This window comes from Hesperophylax consimilis, chromosome 9, assembly GCF_061612785.1.
Source record: "Hesperophylax consimilis isolate HC1 chromosome 9, BYU_Hcon_1.0, whole genome shotgun sequence".
Lineage (NCBI taxonomy): Eukaryota > Metazoa > Arthropoda > Insecta > Trichoptera > Limnephilidae > Hesperophylax > Hesperophylax consimilis.
This window is the reverse complement of record NC_142844.1, coordinates 8,741,583-8,760,162: the sequence shown is the minus strand read 5'-3', so window position 1 is coordinate 8,760,162 and position 18,580 is coordinate 8,741,583.

Below are 18,580 nucleotides of genomic sequence, written 5' to 3'. Positions count from 1 at the left end.
AGCTAGGCAAGTGCCCGGTATTATGTTAGTAATATAAATAAGAAAATATTTATTTTAAATACCAATAATACAATATTATACATATATCGTAATACAAAAACAAAAATAATCAATAAATATACTTTATTAGGGATAAAGTCGAAATGATTTCACTTAAGGGTCTTTCTTCAGTCAGACAGGAAACTTTCCGATTTTATTCTGCCACTTTCTATCAGCCATACGTTAATTTGCTTTTGAAGAGGGTCTGTTTTAACCTTACTGCATTGCTGCTTGAGCCCGTTATACACCTTTTATACGTGTTATCAATTCAATTATTTCGTATATTCACAGCCATGATATCGTCCAATTTCAGAGAAGTGCGTACATGTCAGCGTGTATGTGCGTGATTGCCACCAAAAGTTGATAGAATACATTGTCATCGACAACGAGTCTATCTGACTCAGTTACTCTACTATCAGCTCGATCGGAGAGTGGGTTAATTTCCACTTCTAAGTTTTGCATTAATTCATTACCGTAAACAAAAGTGAATTTCAAATAGATGTGTTTAAAAAGTAGCGTAATTGCACCTCGTTGATAAAATTAGGGAAGATTGACCACGACAAATGTATTAGATGTTTTCTTGACCGCCATCAGACGCACAAAAACTTTAGACCAGTACTAACGTATAAGCACGTTTTTTTCGTTCTACTACCATGTTTTATATATGGAACATCTTTCTGTATTACTTGCACCCAATGTCAATGTGTCTAACTATAAACTGTGTGTATAAGTGAAGAAATAAATAAATATATTTTGAAAATAATACCTTTTTTGCAATACTTCATCTTTTTGTCCGTTTTAATGTTTCAGAGCGGGCCCCTAGAAATCCCGGCCCCAAAGCAATTGCCTTAACCGCCCAGGTGAACGCTGCGCCACTGCTACTCAGTATTCTTTTCACCCGGTTAAATTATTATAATGTTTCGTAATAATCCTTTGAAGCAGTGTTCATTATTATTAAGTGTTCTGATTTTGGGTCAGTGGTTTTTACTGTGAATTAAGTCAGTTAAACAAAATAAAAAGAAGCACGTTTTTTTAAGTAGTTCACGTTAAAACTCGCAACACTAATGAAAGAAGGGTGGGTACTTATTAATTCTCTTCTTCCAAATCTAGACAATATAATAAATTTAATATTGTGGAGGGAAAATGTATTTTTTTTCAATTGAGAGTACTTTAATTTATTTTATAAAATAAATTAAAAAAGTTATTGTATAATGTTTTCAATTTAATTGCTATCCATCACAACATTTTATTGATTCATCTAAAATCAAACAAATAATAAAAATAGTTTTATAGTTCACATATATTGGTCCTAAAATATATAACAAAATCCCTGCACTGCTGAAACTGTGTTAATTGTCATCCTTCGGTCCAAAAAGAACAAAATAGTTATTAGATCTAGGCAGGACTGATTCCGAAATATTACTAAAAAATGAAATCTGATAATTATTTATCACGAACGCCTAGTTGTATCTTCGCTTTTAAATACTTATTTTTTCTCAAATTTTCAATTTTACCCAATTTTTTTTTTATTTTTCTTATATTTGTTATTTTAGTTATATCAAAATACTACTAACGCCATCTGTGTATACGGTACTTATTAAATAAACGCCAGTTCATTCTGTCTCCTTGTATAAAAGAGCGTGTTTTATTTAATAATATTCGCCATTAGTGTATTACCTACTCAATTTTCTTGTCATATTATTCGACAAGATAGTCTTACTATTATGTAATTGTGTTACTATTATGTATTTTGTAATGTTACTTTTATTTAATTGTAATTGTGTACATGTATGATAATTTGAAACCTGTTAATTTGACTGTCCTAAAACGGGAAACCTTCCTAGTTGGACAAAAACTTCCTTCCATATAATTTAATGTACCTTTTCAAAATAAATAAATAAGAACCTTACCAAAGCTTCTTTTAATTAACAAAATGGCGGCCTCTTATAATTTACTCAAGGATTTTCAAGGAAAAAAGCACTAGGTTATAAGAACGTAGGTTTAATTTTTTTTATTCTTCTTTCTAGTTTTTTATCCACTCGAGCGATTGGTGTCATATAAATATATACATTTTATATATATTATTTCATGAATACCATAATATAATTAATATAGAAACATAACTGCTTTTTGCGGTTTAAAGCCAATGAATCCACTCACATTTCACTATTTATCCTATATTTTTACGTTGTATAAATTTGGCACACTATGGCAAACGATCGCTCAAATTTTTTTGCAAACTTGGCATGATATGCCAATAATTGCTCGAGTTGTTAAGCTTTCAATTAACTATATAAATTTCATTCAAAATCTTCGAGCGGTTTTACATTACAGCGGTCACCGAAAACATAGTCGAACAAATATGGCGATAACTGTAGTCATTTTTTTTCTTCAAATAAATTTAAAACATAATTTAATAACTTTGTTTTATAAAATAAATTAAATTACATTCAATTTAAAAAAAATAAAAACAATATTTTCACGCCGCTGACTACCCCTAACCCCTTAAACATTTGATTTTTTTATAAATATAAAATAGAAGCTTTCAGACCTGATTGCTGTTAATTTGATATTTACTTTACAAATTAATCAATTATCATTTTAATCATTGATTTGAAACCTTCTCCTCGAAGACTTCTTTTGAAGTGTTTCCTGGATCCTTATTCCACACTCGTGTCTTACCCGATCTCCCCCCACATGTTCTTAGTGATTGCATTTCCACACTATTCAATCTGCTCAGTCCTTTCTTCGCTGTTTGGTGCCTCCGTTCTAGGAATACATACAACTGTTCCGCGGAACGAATCCCTCAGACCTCCTTGAGAAATGATTCGTTCCTACGGTCGGTCTCAGATGTCCCCGCGACACAAATAAAAATATGAAATTTTCTTGCTACATATTCTGGCGTGCGATTCTCTGCAAACACTGCCTCTGGGGACACTAGTGATGGTCGAAGCATGAAGTAGCAGTAACAAGATAACAGTTTTGGTAACTAAAAATAACTTGAAACGTAGAAATAACCTTTCCCACGTACTCTCGTAAGAGATCTTGAATACAAAATTATGTTTGTTTTATCTAACGCAAGTTAAATGATCGCTGTTTATGTATGTTTTTTAAAGTTTTCACATATTTTGGATAATCATTTTATTCAAGTGGTTAGCGGCAGTCGAGTAAAACATATGGTATTTGAAAATTTGTGTTGGCACTGAGTTTTGCCAAGGGCGATAATTGTTTTCCATATGTGAAGATCAAACAGGAATGAAGCGCTTTTACACAAAATCTCGCAATGTTTTAACTGTTTTATAAACTACTATTTCAGTTTCCAGATACATAAGAACAGAATTAGTTAACAGTTATTTCACAAAAATATAAATTTTCCCATCACTACTGGTACAGGCTACAAGACTAATGCGCGTGTCGCCTGGGACCGGCCCGAGGATGCCCGCAATGGGGTTAGATTTAAAACAAAAATACAAGAAAAATAAAAAAGCGAATCTCCCAGAAAATGCTTGCTTTTCAAGGAAATTTCTACAAGAGACATATCTTCTGTGATTGTATTTTACTGATGCAAACTTTTTGTAAACAAGATAAAGTTTTAAGAGTTTTCTGGGAAGCCAGTTTTAGTTTCATGGTATTTTAATAATATCAAGTAGAAAAAACTGAAAAAAATTGTGAAAGATTTGTACATTTAAAAAAAAACATATTTCGATCGTTTTTACTCTGGATTTTGGTCAGGTTGAAAATACGCCTGTAACAATAATTAGCCAATTCACCCAAATTCAACGAAACCATTGAAACGAATTTAATATATATTATAAAAAGAAGCCCGTATTTCCCTACCCGCCTAATTTTTTTCACAACCAACCACTGTCACTCACCTGTGGTTATGGTGCTAGATAGCCCTTGGTGTCACATCGAAGGTAAGAGAGTTTGGTGGAGGTGGCTGATCGAAGGTGGGAGTGGGTGACAAAAATGTGCTTTCTAGCACATTGCTCTGTTATGGGAAGGCCACGAATTATTCAGATTATTTCAGAATGTGAATGTCTGGAAGGTTCCAGAAAGTTCATGAAGTTTCCAGACTACTCTAGAAGGTTCTGGAAGGAGAAAGTTCACAAATGTTCTATAAGGTTCCAAGCTGAGTAGCGGAGACGGTTGGTGATTGTAGAAGGTTCCGGAAAGTTCAAGAATGCTCTCGAAAGTTTAGGAAGGTGCACCAGGAAACCGTGGCGTGTTACATCTAGTTTTTTTATAAATTACTGGCTGACTTGTATCTGGCGTTGCTGGGGGTTATCCTTGGGAGATAGACATATATCATCGCAGACTTTTCTGTAGGTCTTTTTAAGATATACAATTCAGTAGTACATTTTTTGATGTATCTCATAAAGCTAAGCCAGCGTTAGCAATGTAAGCACCCGAAAATATTTTTTTTACCACTTTATTTTAAAAGCATCGGCTTTTTTCTACATTATTTAAATATTGTGTGCACGTTTTATATTCATAAAGCTTCCGGAAATTTTTTTTTAAATGATAGTGAAAACTCTATCAAAATCCGTTGGGTAGTTTAAATGAACTAAGTGCACAAACAGCCAGACGCGGACAGCAATTTTTGTTTTATACTATGTAGAGATGATTATCGGCTGTTATCGCATCTCAACCGAATCACGGGGAGAATTACAATCGATAAACAACCATTTATCCCACATTAATGGTTGTTTATCAGTTGTGTACAATTTAAAACACGTTTGTTGGTAAGGCCATAATCATTACAAATTGCATAATATTTTAAGTAGCATATCTGTATGGAGCTATTATTACTAGCCGCAATGGGAATAATATGGCACTCTCAATTGAGAAGAATTATTGTGAACAAAAGACAGTTCTAGGCATGAAAGAAAGCAATCCATCGGATAATTTCCATATCAATTATTTCCGTGTCGCGCGTCGCCGGGTTTTAGCGGCCATCGCATTTAATGTCGTCATATTTATAGTTGATATATTCGAGCATTACCTTTGTAATGTTAATATCAGTTCCCAGCAACACCGGTCACCGGTCGACATGAATTGACGGAAACATTTCCCGTAATACCCACATAAATATTCCACCCTGGGCGAACTAATTAATGGTAAAGGATCGATATCCAATAATCAGTGTCAACCTACTATACCCAGTACCTACCAAGCACATATCACACAATATACAGTACCTACCCAATTTACGGTATATCATACTGTATTTCATGGAAGGCTTTAAATAAATCAAATCCACTTAAATTAATATTTACTGCAATCAGTGATTTGTATCAGAGCTTAATAAAAGGTATATTATTTTGATATTTCATTCGAGCACTTACTTTTTATTTATTTATTGCATCTCACTTTACATAAAACACGTTTTTTTCACATAAAAATCAACCTCACTAGGACTTAACCTGTATTGAGGTTAACAATTTACATTTGAGTGAAGCAAACATAAGAGTAATCACAAACATAAAGGAATTCTACATACAAACACAAAATATTTCAAAGTTAAAGAAAAAATAAGTATTAGATGTGTTACCAGATGGGTAATTTGACAGTATGTTGTAAAAATATTTGAACCATAACTAATCTTTAATCATTATTCAAAAGAAGAAGCAAAGTAGATAATAAAGACAGATAGGGTGACATTCAGTTTTTAGCAAATAAGACTTATATAAAACCTTATTATTTAAGAAAGGACAAAGATGAAAAAATATTAAGACAATCGTCTGTCAATGCAAAAATCTTAATTAACTTTTTAAATTTAACTAAGGAATTGGTAGACTTAATATGATTTGGAAGAATATTAATATTAACATAAGTGGTGCCTGATATAAATAATTTCTTTGACCAAAAGAAGTTTTAGTATGTATCGCCACAAAGTTCAATGTAGAGCTAATTCTAGTTGTCCGCGTTTGTTGTGTTCTTTCAGCAAATTTAATATAAATAAAAAATCGACAAAGTATTTGAGTGATATATAGCTGTGATAATTATTCTATTATTATCTATTTCTATTAGTAATAACCCTGTGTTGAAGTAGTCGGTGATGTAACACTATTAAGGGCAAACGAATTCATAAGCTGCTCTTTCATAGATGGCGCTAATTTAATCATTTCACTTAAATACACGTTTCGCAAGTTATGCTTTCAAATATTAAGATGAATTATTTGTGTGCGCCCGTACATATTAATTTATGAATATACATTAATAAAAAAAACACGTTAACTTCTACAATCACATCCACACCCACATCTACATCAAATATAAACATACGTCTTCTTCGGCGAGATTTCAAGGACACTTTGTTGGCAGCTGCTCGTCGCCACCGGACCTTGACTTCAGCAAATATCAGCCTTCCTGGAGTAGCAAGCCGTATATTCATAAAAGGAATTACAATCGTTACAATTGAGTTTATAAACACCTGATTTTTTAGTTTGACTATCAATATCTTCATTATTAATTCTGAGATACAATTAGGATCCGAGAATTAAATATCATAAAACAAATAGCATCTAATAAAGGCTATCCTAATAAATTGATAGTTGAAATACTAAATAAAAAAATTAAACATAAATTCTTTGAACTTTATATTTATCCTATTTATAAAGATACAAACAAACAATGGCGTAGAATTCTATTTGTAAACAATGATAATTCCAAAATTATAAATAAAAACACCCTCTTCACTATTCAACCGGCGTTTTATACGAATAACAAATTTTAAAAAATATATTCTTAATAGTAAAGATATTGATAGTCAAACTAAAAAATCGGGTGTTTATAAACACAATTGTAGTGATTGTAATTCCTTTTATATAGGAAAAACTAATAGAAACTTTGAGATCAGAATTAAAGAACATCTTAGGGCTTTAAAGGCAAACTGTGAATCAGAATTTGCGGATCATTTATTAAATAACGACCATACTTTCGATATTAATTCAGGTTTTAAAATACTACATTCTGGTTACAAGGTATCTCAAATAAATAATTTTGAAATTTTAGAAATAAGAAAACACGTGAATATGAAAGCAGATATTATAAATAAACAAAAAAATGTATAAACCCCATTTTAAATATTTTCCCACTTACCCGGTCTTTCCCGTCTAATGACATTTTAATTCCTACTTTGAATAACCCTCCCCCACTCTTACCCCTCCCCGCTCCATCTACCACTTCTTTCTAGACCTTATTTTAATTATAACTTTAGTATACTTGTGCTCCTGATGAAGTGAACTTGGTTCATGAAACATGTTGAGATTTTGTATCGAAATAAAGTGATGTAAACAAAGTTATTTGTGTTTTAATAAAATAAAATAAAATTATACGTTAGAAGTAAGTTACTACCGCAGACCCTGCGAAAAATCGCGAAATAATTATACATATGTGTATGTGTATGTGGCCTTCCATTGATATGCTTGGTGTAACCATAAGTGACCAGCTCAGGTACGGGGGCTCCATCGAAGCCAGAGTAAAGTTGGCCTCTCAGAAGCTGGGCGTACTGTACAGGGCCCGCAGATACTTTGATAATACACAACTGCTGACCCTGTACAAATCGCAAGTGCGCCCTACTGTCGAATTTGGCAGCCATCTCTGGTCCGGAGCCCCTAAATACTGGAAAAAAACCCCTTGACTCTGTGCAAAAACGGGCGGTCCGTTTGATAGATTCCCCAATCTTAACAAACGGACTGCAATCTTTAGAGCACAGGCGTCAGGTAGGTATGCTGTCCTTGTTCTATCGGTATTACAATGGAAGATGCTCGGAGGAACTAGCGTCATTGATCCCTTCGGCACCGGTGCGTAGTCGGAATACACGCCAAACGCGCGCCCAACATTTGTACACGGTTGACATTTGTCACATGACAACGGGTCGCTTCTACGACTCGTTCTTAAGTTCAACAGCTCGGCTGTGGAACGAACTGCCGGCCTCTGTGTTTCCTCCCTCCTACAACATGGGACTCTTCAAGACCCATGTTCACTCCTTCCTCTCCACAAAAAGACCCTCCACACAGCATCCCCAAAGATGACATAGGCCCTGAGGGAAATTATTTTCTTCAGGGCCTCCTGTGTGGAGTAAATATAAAAAAAAAGTGATTTTTTTTTAAATAATAAAATTAAAAATTTCTAATTACAACATAAATAAATTTTAAACGCCGATCAACTGCTTGGAAGGCAACTACGCTGATCATTACATTACGAACTATTTTAATAACAGCGGCATAAATTCATTATATGTACATACTGAAAATAATAAGAAGTATTTTTGAATTTAAGAATGATACGTACATCACAACCATAATAATATTGTGTAATTATAATAAAGAAAAGGATCCTTACACGGTGTCCGGATATTTGCTGTAAGACACTGACTGGTTTCGACAATCACAGAACATAGTCAGGACAATTAAAATCTGATGAAGTAATTCTATTGTTTTGAAAAAAAAAGGGAGCAATCGCGAGAAATTTTTGCGGTTTTTCATCCCAACCTGACCCTGAATGAAATTATATGATAACTATCAATAACTAACAATCTTAATGACTAGAAAAATATGAGGCCTCATCCTAGATTATAATATATCGTGAATTGCATGATTTGAGATATTCACGGCAAAAAATATAATAGTTATTTATTTTTGGGGTATTATGCCGTGTGGCACTGCCTCCTTCTTTAACCAACGTTTTGGATAGTTTTACAGTGTCCATAATGAGCCCTGCCACATCTGCCCTGATGATTGACACTGCAATGCAATCCGAAACATTAGCTAAAGAAAGAGGTAGCGCAATACGGCATAAAAGCCCAAAATAAATCACTATAAATCTCGTGACTACTTTTCCTAGTGCCAAAACTATTTATTTTTTTCCAAGCATGTCTTTGAAAGTTTTCGTGTAGTATTTCTGAGTGATTTCTTCTAACATCCACCAAACTGTTAACCGACTGCTGTCTGCTGTCTGCTGTCTGGTTTCCCCAAGATGCTGATGTAATCTGACGTTTTAATCACAGCCCGAGTCCCGAGCCTGAGTGCCGAGTGGGTCTTTATTCAAAAACACATTCCATTTTGGTGAAGAACCCTCCGCCCAAAACACAGAGAATTAATGAGGCTAAAACTTCCAAGAGGAAAGCAGCTCCCTCCTGAATGTGGCCCCAACATGAGACCGTCAAGTTGTTTTTCTACGAATGCACACCATTGCTTCTGCCATTCAATGAGAATATTTAATGAAACTCCGGAAAAATAATGCTTTCATTTCAATCCCCCGTATCTTATCGCTTACTGCCATCTAGCGGGGCTTTCTCGAGTTAAGGGTTTTCCTCAAACAGTTTTCCTTTCCGGTGACATCTGTTGGGAGTCGTTGAAAGCTTTTTAATTGGGAGTTTTGTGGGAAGAGTTCAAACACTTTGTTTTGAGGAGAGATGTCTCGTAGGGTCGTAATTAAGAGTAGAATGGTATGACCGAATTTTCTTTGGTGTTAACTTCAAAGGGAAAATCATCACTTCAAAATGTGACAAAGATGAGAGATACATTTGAGGAACAGAGTTGTAAAATAGCTTGAAAAATACCGCATTTCTGGGAATTTTGTAGCTCTCGTTTCGTTTCTTAAATCAGATATTTTCACTTTTATTCTTTAGACCATATTGTTTCAATCTTCATCTTATGGATATAATGTAAAAACGAAGGAATTACGCCAATGATATGCCCCTTCATGATTGCCATTCTCGGTGGTTAGGAAACAATTTTCCCTAGAAACAAACTAGGGAAAATTGCAATTACATTAACAATGTAATTTTAATAATAACAGTAATTAAAATTACATTTCTTATGATCAGGAATATCAATCATACTTACCCTTTTTCTGACCAAAAAAGAAAAGCATTCTAAAATAAATGTGTTTCTCCGTCTTATTACAATAATTCTAAATTTAGGCTTTACAGCCTACTTATAAAGAGGAAGTTATTCTACGTTCTTCAAAAGATTTTCTTTATTTATTTATTAATGCCCTTTTTCGGGGCTTTTACATGAGAATATTAATAAACATACATTATTTATTGTACATAACTGAATTGCTTCATTAACAACATTTTATATTTATTTAAACATAAATTGAATATGTCCACTGACTTGGTATAATTGTTTCCCTCCATTAGTATTCTGGGCAAAGAGGAATACATATGGTAGTTAGTCCCAGAATTTCTGCACTGAAATAAATTCTGACTCCTGGTATTACGTTGTGGAATCCGAAAGCTTATCAATTCTAGTTCAATTCTAATTCGATTTTTGTAGTATAACAACGCCTTCCCCATGATGGTCTTCCCAGATACTGTAGGGCTTCCAACATGTTAACAGAAGAACGATTTTTTGGTTTCGCAGCTCTTATAAGAAGCTGGGTGGCAGAACTAAGGGAAAGGTGCACAACTCCGGAAATGTCATTATTATTGAATATCATCAGACTCCAGATTCCAGCATCGATGATCACTGGAGAAAAATACTGGCCCCATTAATCTCGAATAATGCTTTAGACCAGTGGTGGCTCATGACTTTTGAGTGTGATAGAGTGGTAAGTACGTAAAATTCGACTATTATAGATGATGTTTAGCACAAAAAGATATTTTTTTCGAAAATCCGTCTTTTGTCTGAAGATTTTCAAGAAATTTTATTTTGGCAGTGCACTATTAGGAAGCAAACAGTCTTACAGTAAAAAATTATAACAATAAACATTCATATGTTCTAGACTAATTAAGTTCCATTGAGTTAAATTTTGATTTAGTATTTTTTACCTACACAACTGTAATGATCTGCCCTTTCTACTTCAAACTTTTCCTTCTCTTCTTTCTACGATACATTTTCCTTAAGTCCCGTAGGTAACTTTTCCATAAGGCTTTGGTTATATATATATCCGGGGTAGGAAGGTCCTCCCTGCCGTCTTTTCTTTATTACACACCCCTTCAAGTGTGTCCATCCTAGTTTGTCTACGTGACGTACGACCTTGAACGTACTCATTTCACGTGACGGTTCAGTATAAAAAGGCTTCACCGAACGTTGTGTTGGTTTTTTGTTTCTCGGTTTAGAAACCTAGTTATTTATGTTTTGTGTGGTATCCCTTGGTTCTTTTGAGATAGAGTGAGTTGAATCCATTACCGCTGTTTTTCAAAACCATTTTATAAACCTTATCTTCTAAGTCGCCTGCTCACCCCCCCCTAGCTACTCGATTCTACCTATCGTAGGGTAATGTGAATATAATAAAGTGTTAGATTTTATATATGTGATATACATACGATAAATTTATGGTGTTAGTTGTCGGCGCCATCCATGTATATATTTTGGGAGGGGAAGGAGAGGAAAAGAAATGAATTTTTTTCAAGTTAAGATTGGCTCCTCCGCTTACCAAACAAAACTGATGGATGATAATTTGAGCAAGGCGATAGATATCTGCGTGTCTGGATATCACAACCGGCCGGGTCTCCCCTTGTTCCAAATCGGCAACCTTCACGCCAGAATAAAGAAAACCAGGTCTCTTCACCAATTTCAGAATTGCCCCAATCTCAAACACCTCCAGGATAAACTACTTTACTGAGTGTAGAAGGGGAAAACCATAACATCCCTTTATCACGAATCTAGTCGCGAAAATGTGACACGCAAGGTCCTAAGTTACGTGCCACCTCCAGAAAACGTTGTAACTCCCACGCCGTCGGGGATTTACATCCCTTTCTAGGTCAATACACATATAACACACGACGATCTTGTCGACATTCTGCCTGCTTATTAACGATAGGTTGTGTGCCTACCCATTCAGCCAATTATCATGTGAGATATATGTAAGGTCTACTCGATATGCCAAATTTGGGGTGAGGACTGTCTGTATTTTAATATTTGGTTCCAGTATTTATTTTATGAGGTTACTAGCATCCTCGTGTATTAGGTATGGGTAACTTCTACTGAATACCTATCCTCTCAGGTAAGGTATAAACGGATAATTGGTTTGATTTTTTGCATTTAATTTAAAGAGGCTGCCTACCTCTCGAAAGATACCTGTTGGGAAAAGTTGTTCGGTTGGTAGTTTTATTTCGGAGATTACCATCTCCCTCCTTCGACTTTAGATTTGTTTTTGTGCATCCCAATTCGTAACTTAGAAAGTCAAACAATAGATGAAAGGTATTAAATTAGAAGGTCAAATAACAGAAGAAAAGTTTTCATTTTGTTCCGTCTGGTTGTATCCGATCGCTTTCAATTTGGGACGGCATACGCTAGCAAAACTTCCCCTTTGACTGACTGTACTCCGCGCCTCTCGGCCTATATATGAAAAGGTCGTTGACTCGTCTCTCGCTCACAGCTGATTGACAATGCGTCTAGCGTATCCCTTCTCATGGGAAGATTATTTGGGTTGCAGGCGTTGCAAACTCGGTTCCTGTACCTCGGTTGTATCCTATTTTTTTAAAAAGGTCCTCTGAAATTTAATAAATAATATAAAAAACTCACCCAGTTAGGCACCTCTCATTCTCAGCGTGAAGCTTACCTGGTTACACTATATAGCTAACTCACTTTAATTTTCGACCTCCTCCCTACGCTTATAAAAGGGTAATTAAATATTCCTGTAAATAAAATTGTACCTCCCTAATCTGTTAGGATTCGAACCCACAGTTAATAATCTATTTGATTCTCTGGTTTTCGGTCTCCGTGGATAGAATGCCATCTCGCCAAATCAATAACTTAGCACGATTAAACACTTCCTGCCTTTAGGTACATTCACTCTATTTTAAAAACGCAATCATTATTTTTATTATTTTCATGTTTTTAAGACAAGCAATCTAGTTCGAACTGTATACGAAATCACGTTTAAATCAACACAACTTTATAACACAATCGCGATTGCACAACACCTGGCGCCCCTGAGGTGGGTTTTTACAAAACGGCGCTCTACAAATTATCCAATTATTATTATTGTCATTATTATTAATTGTTTTCCCACTGAGTCGAATCACTTTCACTTCACACAAACACCGGATCAATAATCTTTCACTTTAATTCAATATTCCGCAATATTCTCTAATACCAATTATTGAATTCAATAATTAACTGCAATTTCAAACAACACTTCTGATTTGTATCCCTTTCTCGGGACTGTCAATCCACCCAAGTTCCAAACTCGACTGTCCTCCGGTCTCTCCTTTCCCGTGGGAATCTGTTTACTCAAGGCCTGTCTGTCAATAAATCTTCCGTCGTTGTTTAAACAAAAAATTTTTAGAGCACGTTATTTTATTATTTATCGTTTATTTTTGTGGATGTCCAAAACATCACACAACATATTAAATGGCAAAAAAATAAACAAAATAAAGAAATACATAAAATTAAAAACAAATAGAAAAAATACAACTTTTCGCATAGCTATACTATTCACTACGGGTGATAATAATGTAATTTTAACAACAACAACAAAAAAATCGAATAAAATAAAAGTATTTTAATTTATCAATTTATTGCTGAATTTTATATGATATCAAGTTATGGTTGAAAATGTCTACATCTCTAGAGGCATTGTGAGTTTCACAGATACGTACTATTACAGAGTTTTGCGCGTATTTGGATTTACAATGTGGTATTCTAAATAAATCGTTCGATCTGGTGTTTTGCTTGGGGCAACGAAATGCAATCCTTTCTAACAGATATGTAGTGGTACGCAACTACTTCATTCGAACGGAATTCTAGAAGTTTCGGTTTTTCCAAACAAGCTTCTTGAATGTTCTTTTATTTTTTTATTTATTTGTTTGGCAAATTTTACATAGCAACCAAATTGTTCGAGAAGCTTCTTCACCTTTTAAAAAAGCGACAGCATGAAGAATCTAATCAGTCATCAATCCGCCATCAGTTAACAAGGTGCTCAACGAGTGATAATCCGCGCACCTCACTTGCCCGAAGGACATTCTTCCCGGCTCTGCTCATGGACTCCATCAGGATATCATCATAGCGCTTTGGCCCAGATCGCCGTCCCTGGCCAACGCTACGTGGATTACAGCGCCCTGGTTCCAGCGTCTCTGACCAACGCTTCATCCACTCACCATGACCACCACGAGGACACGCAGCATCCTCACTGGTCTACTCAGTTCCCGTTCAACCGCCTACAAGGTCCACCGCACCTTCGGCCTTCCCGTCAGCACTGGAGTACTGATTGCCAAGATCGCCAGTGCCTGACAGTCAACGAGTCCGGTCACTAGCGCCCGGCGTCGACTCACAGACCCGCGCTTGACCTGCCATCACCGCCTGCATCCGGAGAGTACTACATCTGTCCTACGTCATCTCATCACGGCTACCTGACTCATCAAATAAACACTCTGACCTTCACAACAACATCTTTCATTCCGTGCCTCCTCACCAGATCCCCAAAGATATCAACAAGGCAGTTCACGATTTTGTGTAAGAATAATGCATCAGAGATTTTTCTGCGTTTATATAAAGTTTTCGGCTGCAGCCTCAACAATATATTTTTTTAATATTATAATTTTAAAAACATCCACACGAGCCACCACTTTAGATCATTAAAATCTCTTTTGTACCATATTATATATGTATTTTTGTTTTCCTAATATTTTTCAAACTTGTGTATATACTTGAGGTGTGTGGTATTGCATTAAGGCCGAGTGTAGTTTTTTATTAATTTAAAATAATGATTATATTATTAAGCAAATCGATTATGATAGTGTTTTCAACAAGTAAAATTTTTTTTATACATTTTTTAAATTAACATAGGCTTAGTAATTATCAAAATCAAATCGAAAATATGACCTTTTTCAGACCGTAATAAGTGCGTTTTAAAAAATACTATTAAAGGCTGAATATCGTCAAAAAATACCTGAAGGGGTTTTCTTTAAACGTACGAAAAAAAAAACTAAAAAATAAATAAAATAGGTTCGTAGTTTAATTTTTTCATAAACTCTAATTGTACTTGTTTTTAAAATGCAGATTATAAAACTTTGGATACGTTTATTTAACAAAACTAAACGATAAATTATTGGTATTATATTTTTCCATTTTTTAAAGTTAATTTAATATTTTTTATACTACAATTTAAGAAAGAAAACTTAGATTTTTAAATTACTTTTAAAATAGGCCGTCTGCTGGCGCCTATTTGAAATTTTAAATACGGTAGAACATCGAACTAAAAGCTTCTTTTAAATATCCCAACAGATGGCGCTATCATGGTTCGCTATCGACTCTTCCCATGTCATAAGCCAATATTCAACGTATAAATCGGTTTCAGTTATTCAAGCCAAACGGCCACTGGCTTAGGTTATGCTATTCTGTACACTATACTGTAAAACTCTCGCCTCGAAGTTTGCGTGATCGAATATCGGAGTGGGCAAGTAAATTTTATTTGGTTAATTTGTGTTATTCACAATTAATGAATTAATATACGTATGGTATATGCGCGGTACGTTCCATAGTGAAAGATACTCTCAGTATCGCCTGGTGTAAGACCACCATTCAGAATTGAAACGTTGCTTGAAATGGCTTTAGCCGTGTTTGGTGACCAAATCTGAATAGCCAGGTAGATTCACTTATTCAATAAATAATATCCGTTCTGCGGTCTAAATTTAAATAATGATTTGTGGTCTTTCATCGGGGCGATACTGACAGTATCTAACGCTCTGGAAAATGCCGCAAATATAATACTTATGTACATTGTGAAATAACACAAATTATTAAAATAAAATGTAGGTTGGTACTCGTGCACGCCAAGATTGTAACCTGCGACGTCACGGAGGTCGTCATCCTGTTGAGTCGGGCCATATCTCGATATTTATTATTGTTTTTGTATATTATTCTAAAAAAACATGAATGAAAAGACCAAACACAAATAACCTGACATTTTTAAGTCGGGATATCAATTTACCGTCCACTGTAAAACAACTTACAAAAATGTCCACCCGCGCAAGGCGCTTTTTAGTTCTAAGTGGCATCGTTGTAAATGAACTGAATGTTGCCAAATCTGGCGTTTTGCTTCACCAAGGACTGTTGAATAGAAGCGAATTTTGGGCCCGATGGCGTTTCTGTGGGCCTTAGAAAACAATAATGTTATTTATAACGGTTATTGTTGACCGAGGTAGAACGAACACAGGTACTCTGTTTTTTGACCAGATGTAGGTATATTTTTTACAATGCGTGCATCTGACGGCCGGCGTAGTCCGGTGTTGAGGCTTTGGACTCCAATTCCGAAGGTCGCGGGTTCGAAACCGGTGTACGCAAATAAAGAAGTATTAGCATTTATATCTGAACCTAGATATTTATTCTGGACCACAGAATCAATAAAATTTTATTTTGTTAAAAGTATTTTGGTATTTAAAATTTTAAGTACTTAAAAAATTATTTATTTATATTATTTCATTTAATTAATTGTTATCTATTGAATTTAATGTGTTAATTATTGTGCATAAAACTATGTAAAACCAAATGCCAAAATGTTTTTAATAGAGATATACATAATTAAGAAATTGGCACATACATCATCATACATGTCATAATATGGAAAATCAGGACTAAAGATACATTAAGAAATAATAATAATATAAGCGATTAGTCATAATAGACCCGATATAGTTTTACATGAAAAAATTAAAAAAATTAACTTATATCATTGATGTCGCTATACCAAATTCCTGTAATATTCAAAAATCTGTTAGCGAAAAAATAAGAAAATCCACAGATTTAGGAAATGAAATAAAAAGAATTTGGCATTCTCAGACTATAAAAATATTACCATTCGTTATTTCGGCTACTGGCATTATACCTAGCTCTCTAATTAAAAATTTAGGCGTATTAGATCTTTCAAAAAAATTATATATAAAGATGCAAAAGTCGGTCATTTTGAATACATGTAGGATAACAAAAGATTTTTTAAATATTTATGTTGAGGGATCAGTGGGATTTATAGGCCCTGTTAGAAGTTCTACCGAGCCGAACCCTCTGATATGAAAATATCTGGAGTCGGTGAATTATTTTCCCATTTGATCTTTTGTGAGTTGACGTGTTGTTCTTGTATTATTTTGTATTTATTTTACTTATATAATGCACTTACATAGTGTTGATTGACTAGCTGATCATTTGTGGAAAAGTGAGTGGAAGGGTTTAGTTTTTCCTATGGGGAAGATTTAACCCGGACAACAAAATCGGAAGCATAAAAAAAAGAAATGTCAGGCTTTCTGTAAAAATATTAAAATACATACAATTAAATTAAATGTTACCTTGTATATATTCGTTTATATTCTAATTAAATAAATAATACTAAAAAATAGTGCCATCTGGTAACTGAAATTAATAACTTTTATAACGAAGATTTACATTACCGCCATCTTACTGTTTTCAGGCAAACGTTTTTAAAATAAATTCTAGTTAGAAAAAATATTGTTTTGGAAATGAACAACAGAGTTCGTGTGTGTCGTAAATAGTTGATTTTGTCAGGTATACAATCACTCTTAAACTCCCCACATTAAATCCTCGTAGATTTTTACTGCTTATTTTAAAGTGACAATAACATTAAAACAACCTGAACAAAAACATCACAGAACATTAAAAACGTTTAACAAAATTGATATCTCAGTTGGAGAATTTTCGTAGGAATTCCAACCTTATTCTCACTGGATTCGAGTGATTCTTGCGTCCCATCAAAAACATCGATATCATTAAAGCTTTTAATTGACATTAAATAACTTAATATGGTATGCAGCCACCGCCACCCCATGAGGTCATACTATGTGGTGATGACCCACATAGATAACCATCAATGCACAATGTATACTATAGGTACAGTACATTATACCCAGCCAGGTAATAAATATATTTTCAATGTATTCCCAAGTGTGGGTGTCAACTGAATTACGTAGAATCCATACTAGATGGCGACTGATAAGGTATACTTACATAAGGTTAATGTCGAACAATCATTTATCATAAAGTATGTCAAGTTTAATCAACTAAATACACTGAAACGTTTCATGAAATAAAATGTATCAATAAAGGAACAATATTGCATTCAAAAAATATTTTTTATTTCAATGCGATTACAGCATAAGAATCTAAACAGGCGGAGCCATTGGAAAAACGGCATATATAATAAAGTGAGAACCTTAACGGCGTAAGTAAAGAAGGCGTGAACAAAAATATTCGGCGCGTGGCCAGACGTATTAGACGGACCTACGGTCGAATTTGCCCTAGCAGGTCTAGAACGTTGATCTTACCGCGGGGTTTATTTTAATTAATTCTGATAAACGTATAACTAAAATCTCAGAAGTTTCTCAGTGTATACCTCGGTGAAATACTAATTCATCCTTTAGAAAAATAAAATCGCGTGCATAATTATTTCATAGTTGATAAACAGTTTTTTTTATTATTTTATTATTGTATACACGGATGTTATTTATAAATATAAATAACATCCGTGGAATCAGTTTAAAAAAAGTTAAGAATTCGTCGGAATCAATTAAATGTGAGCCTCGAGCCAAACCCCGTCATTAGAGTCCTGCGTCGCCTTAATTTACTGCTGAATT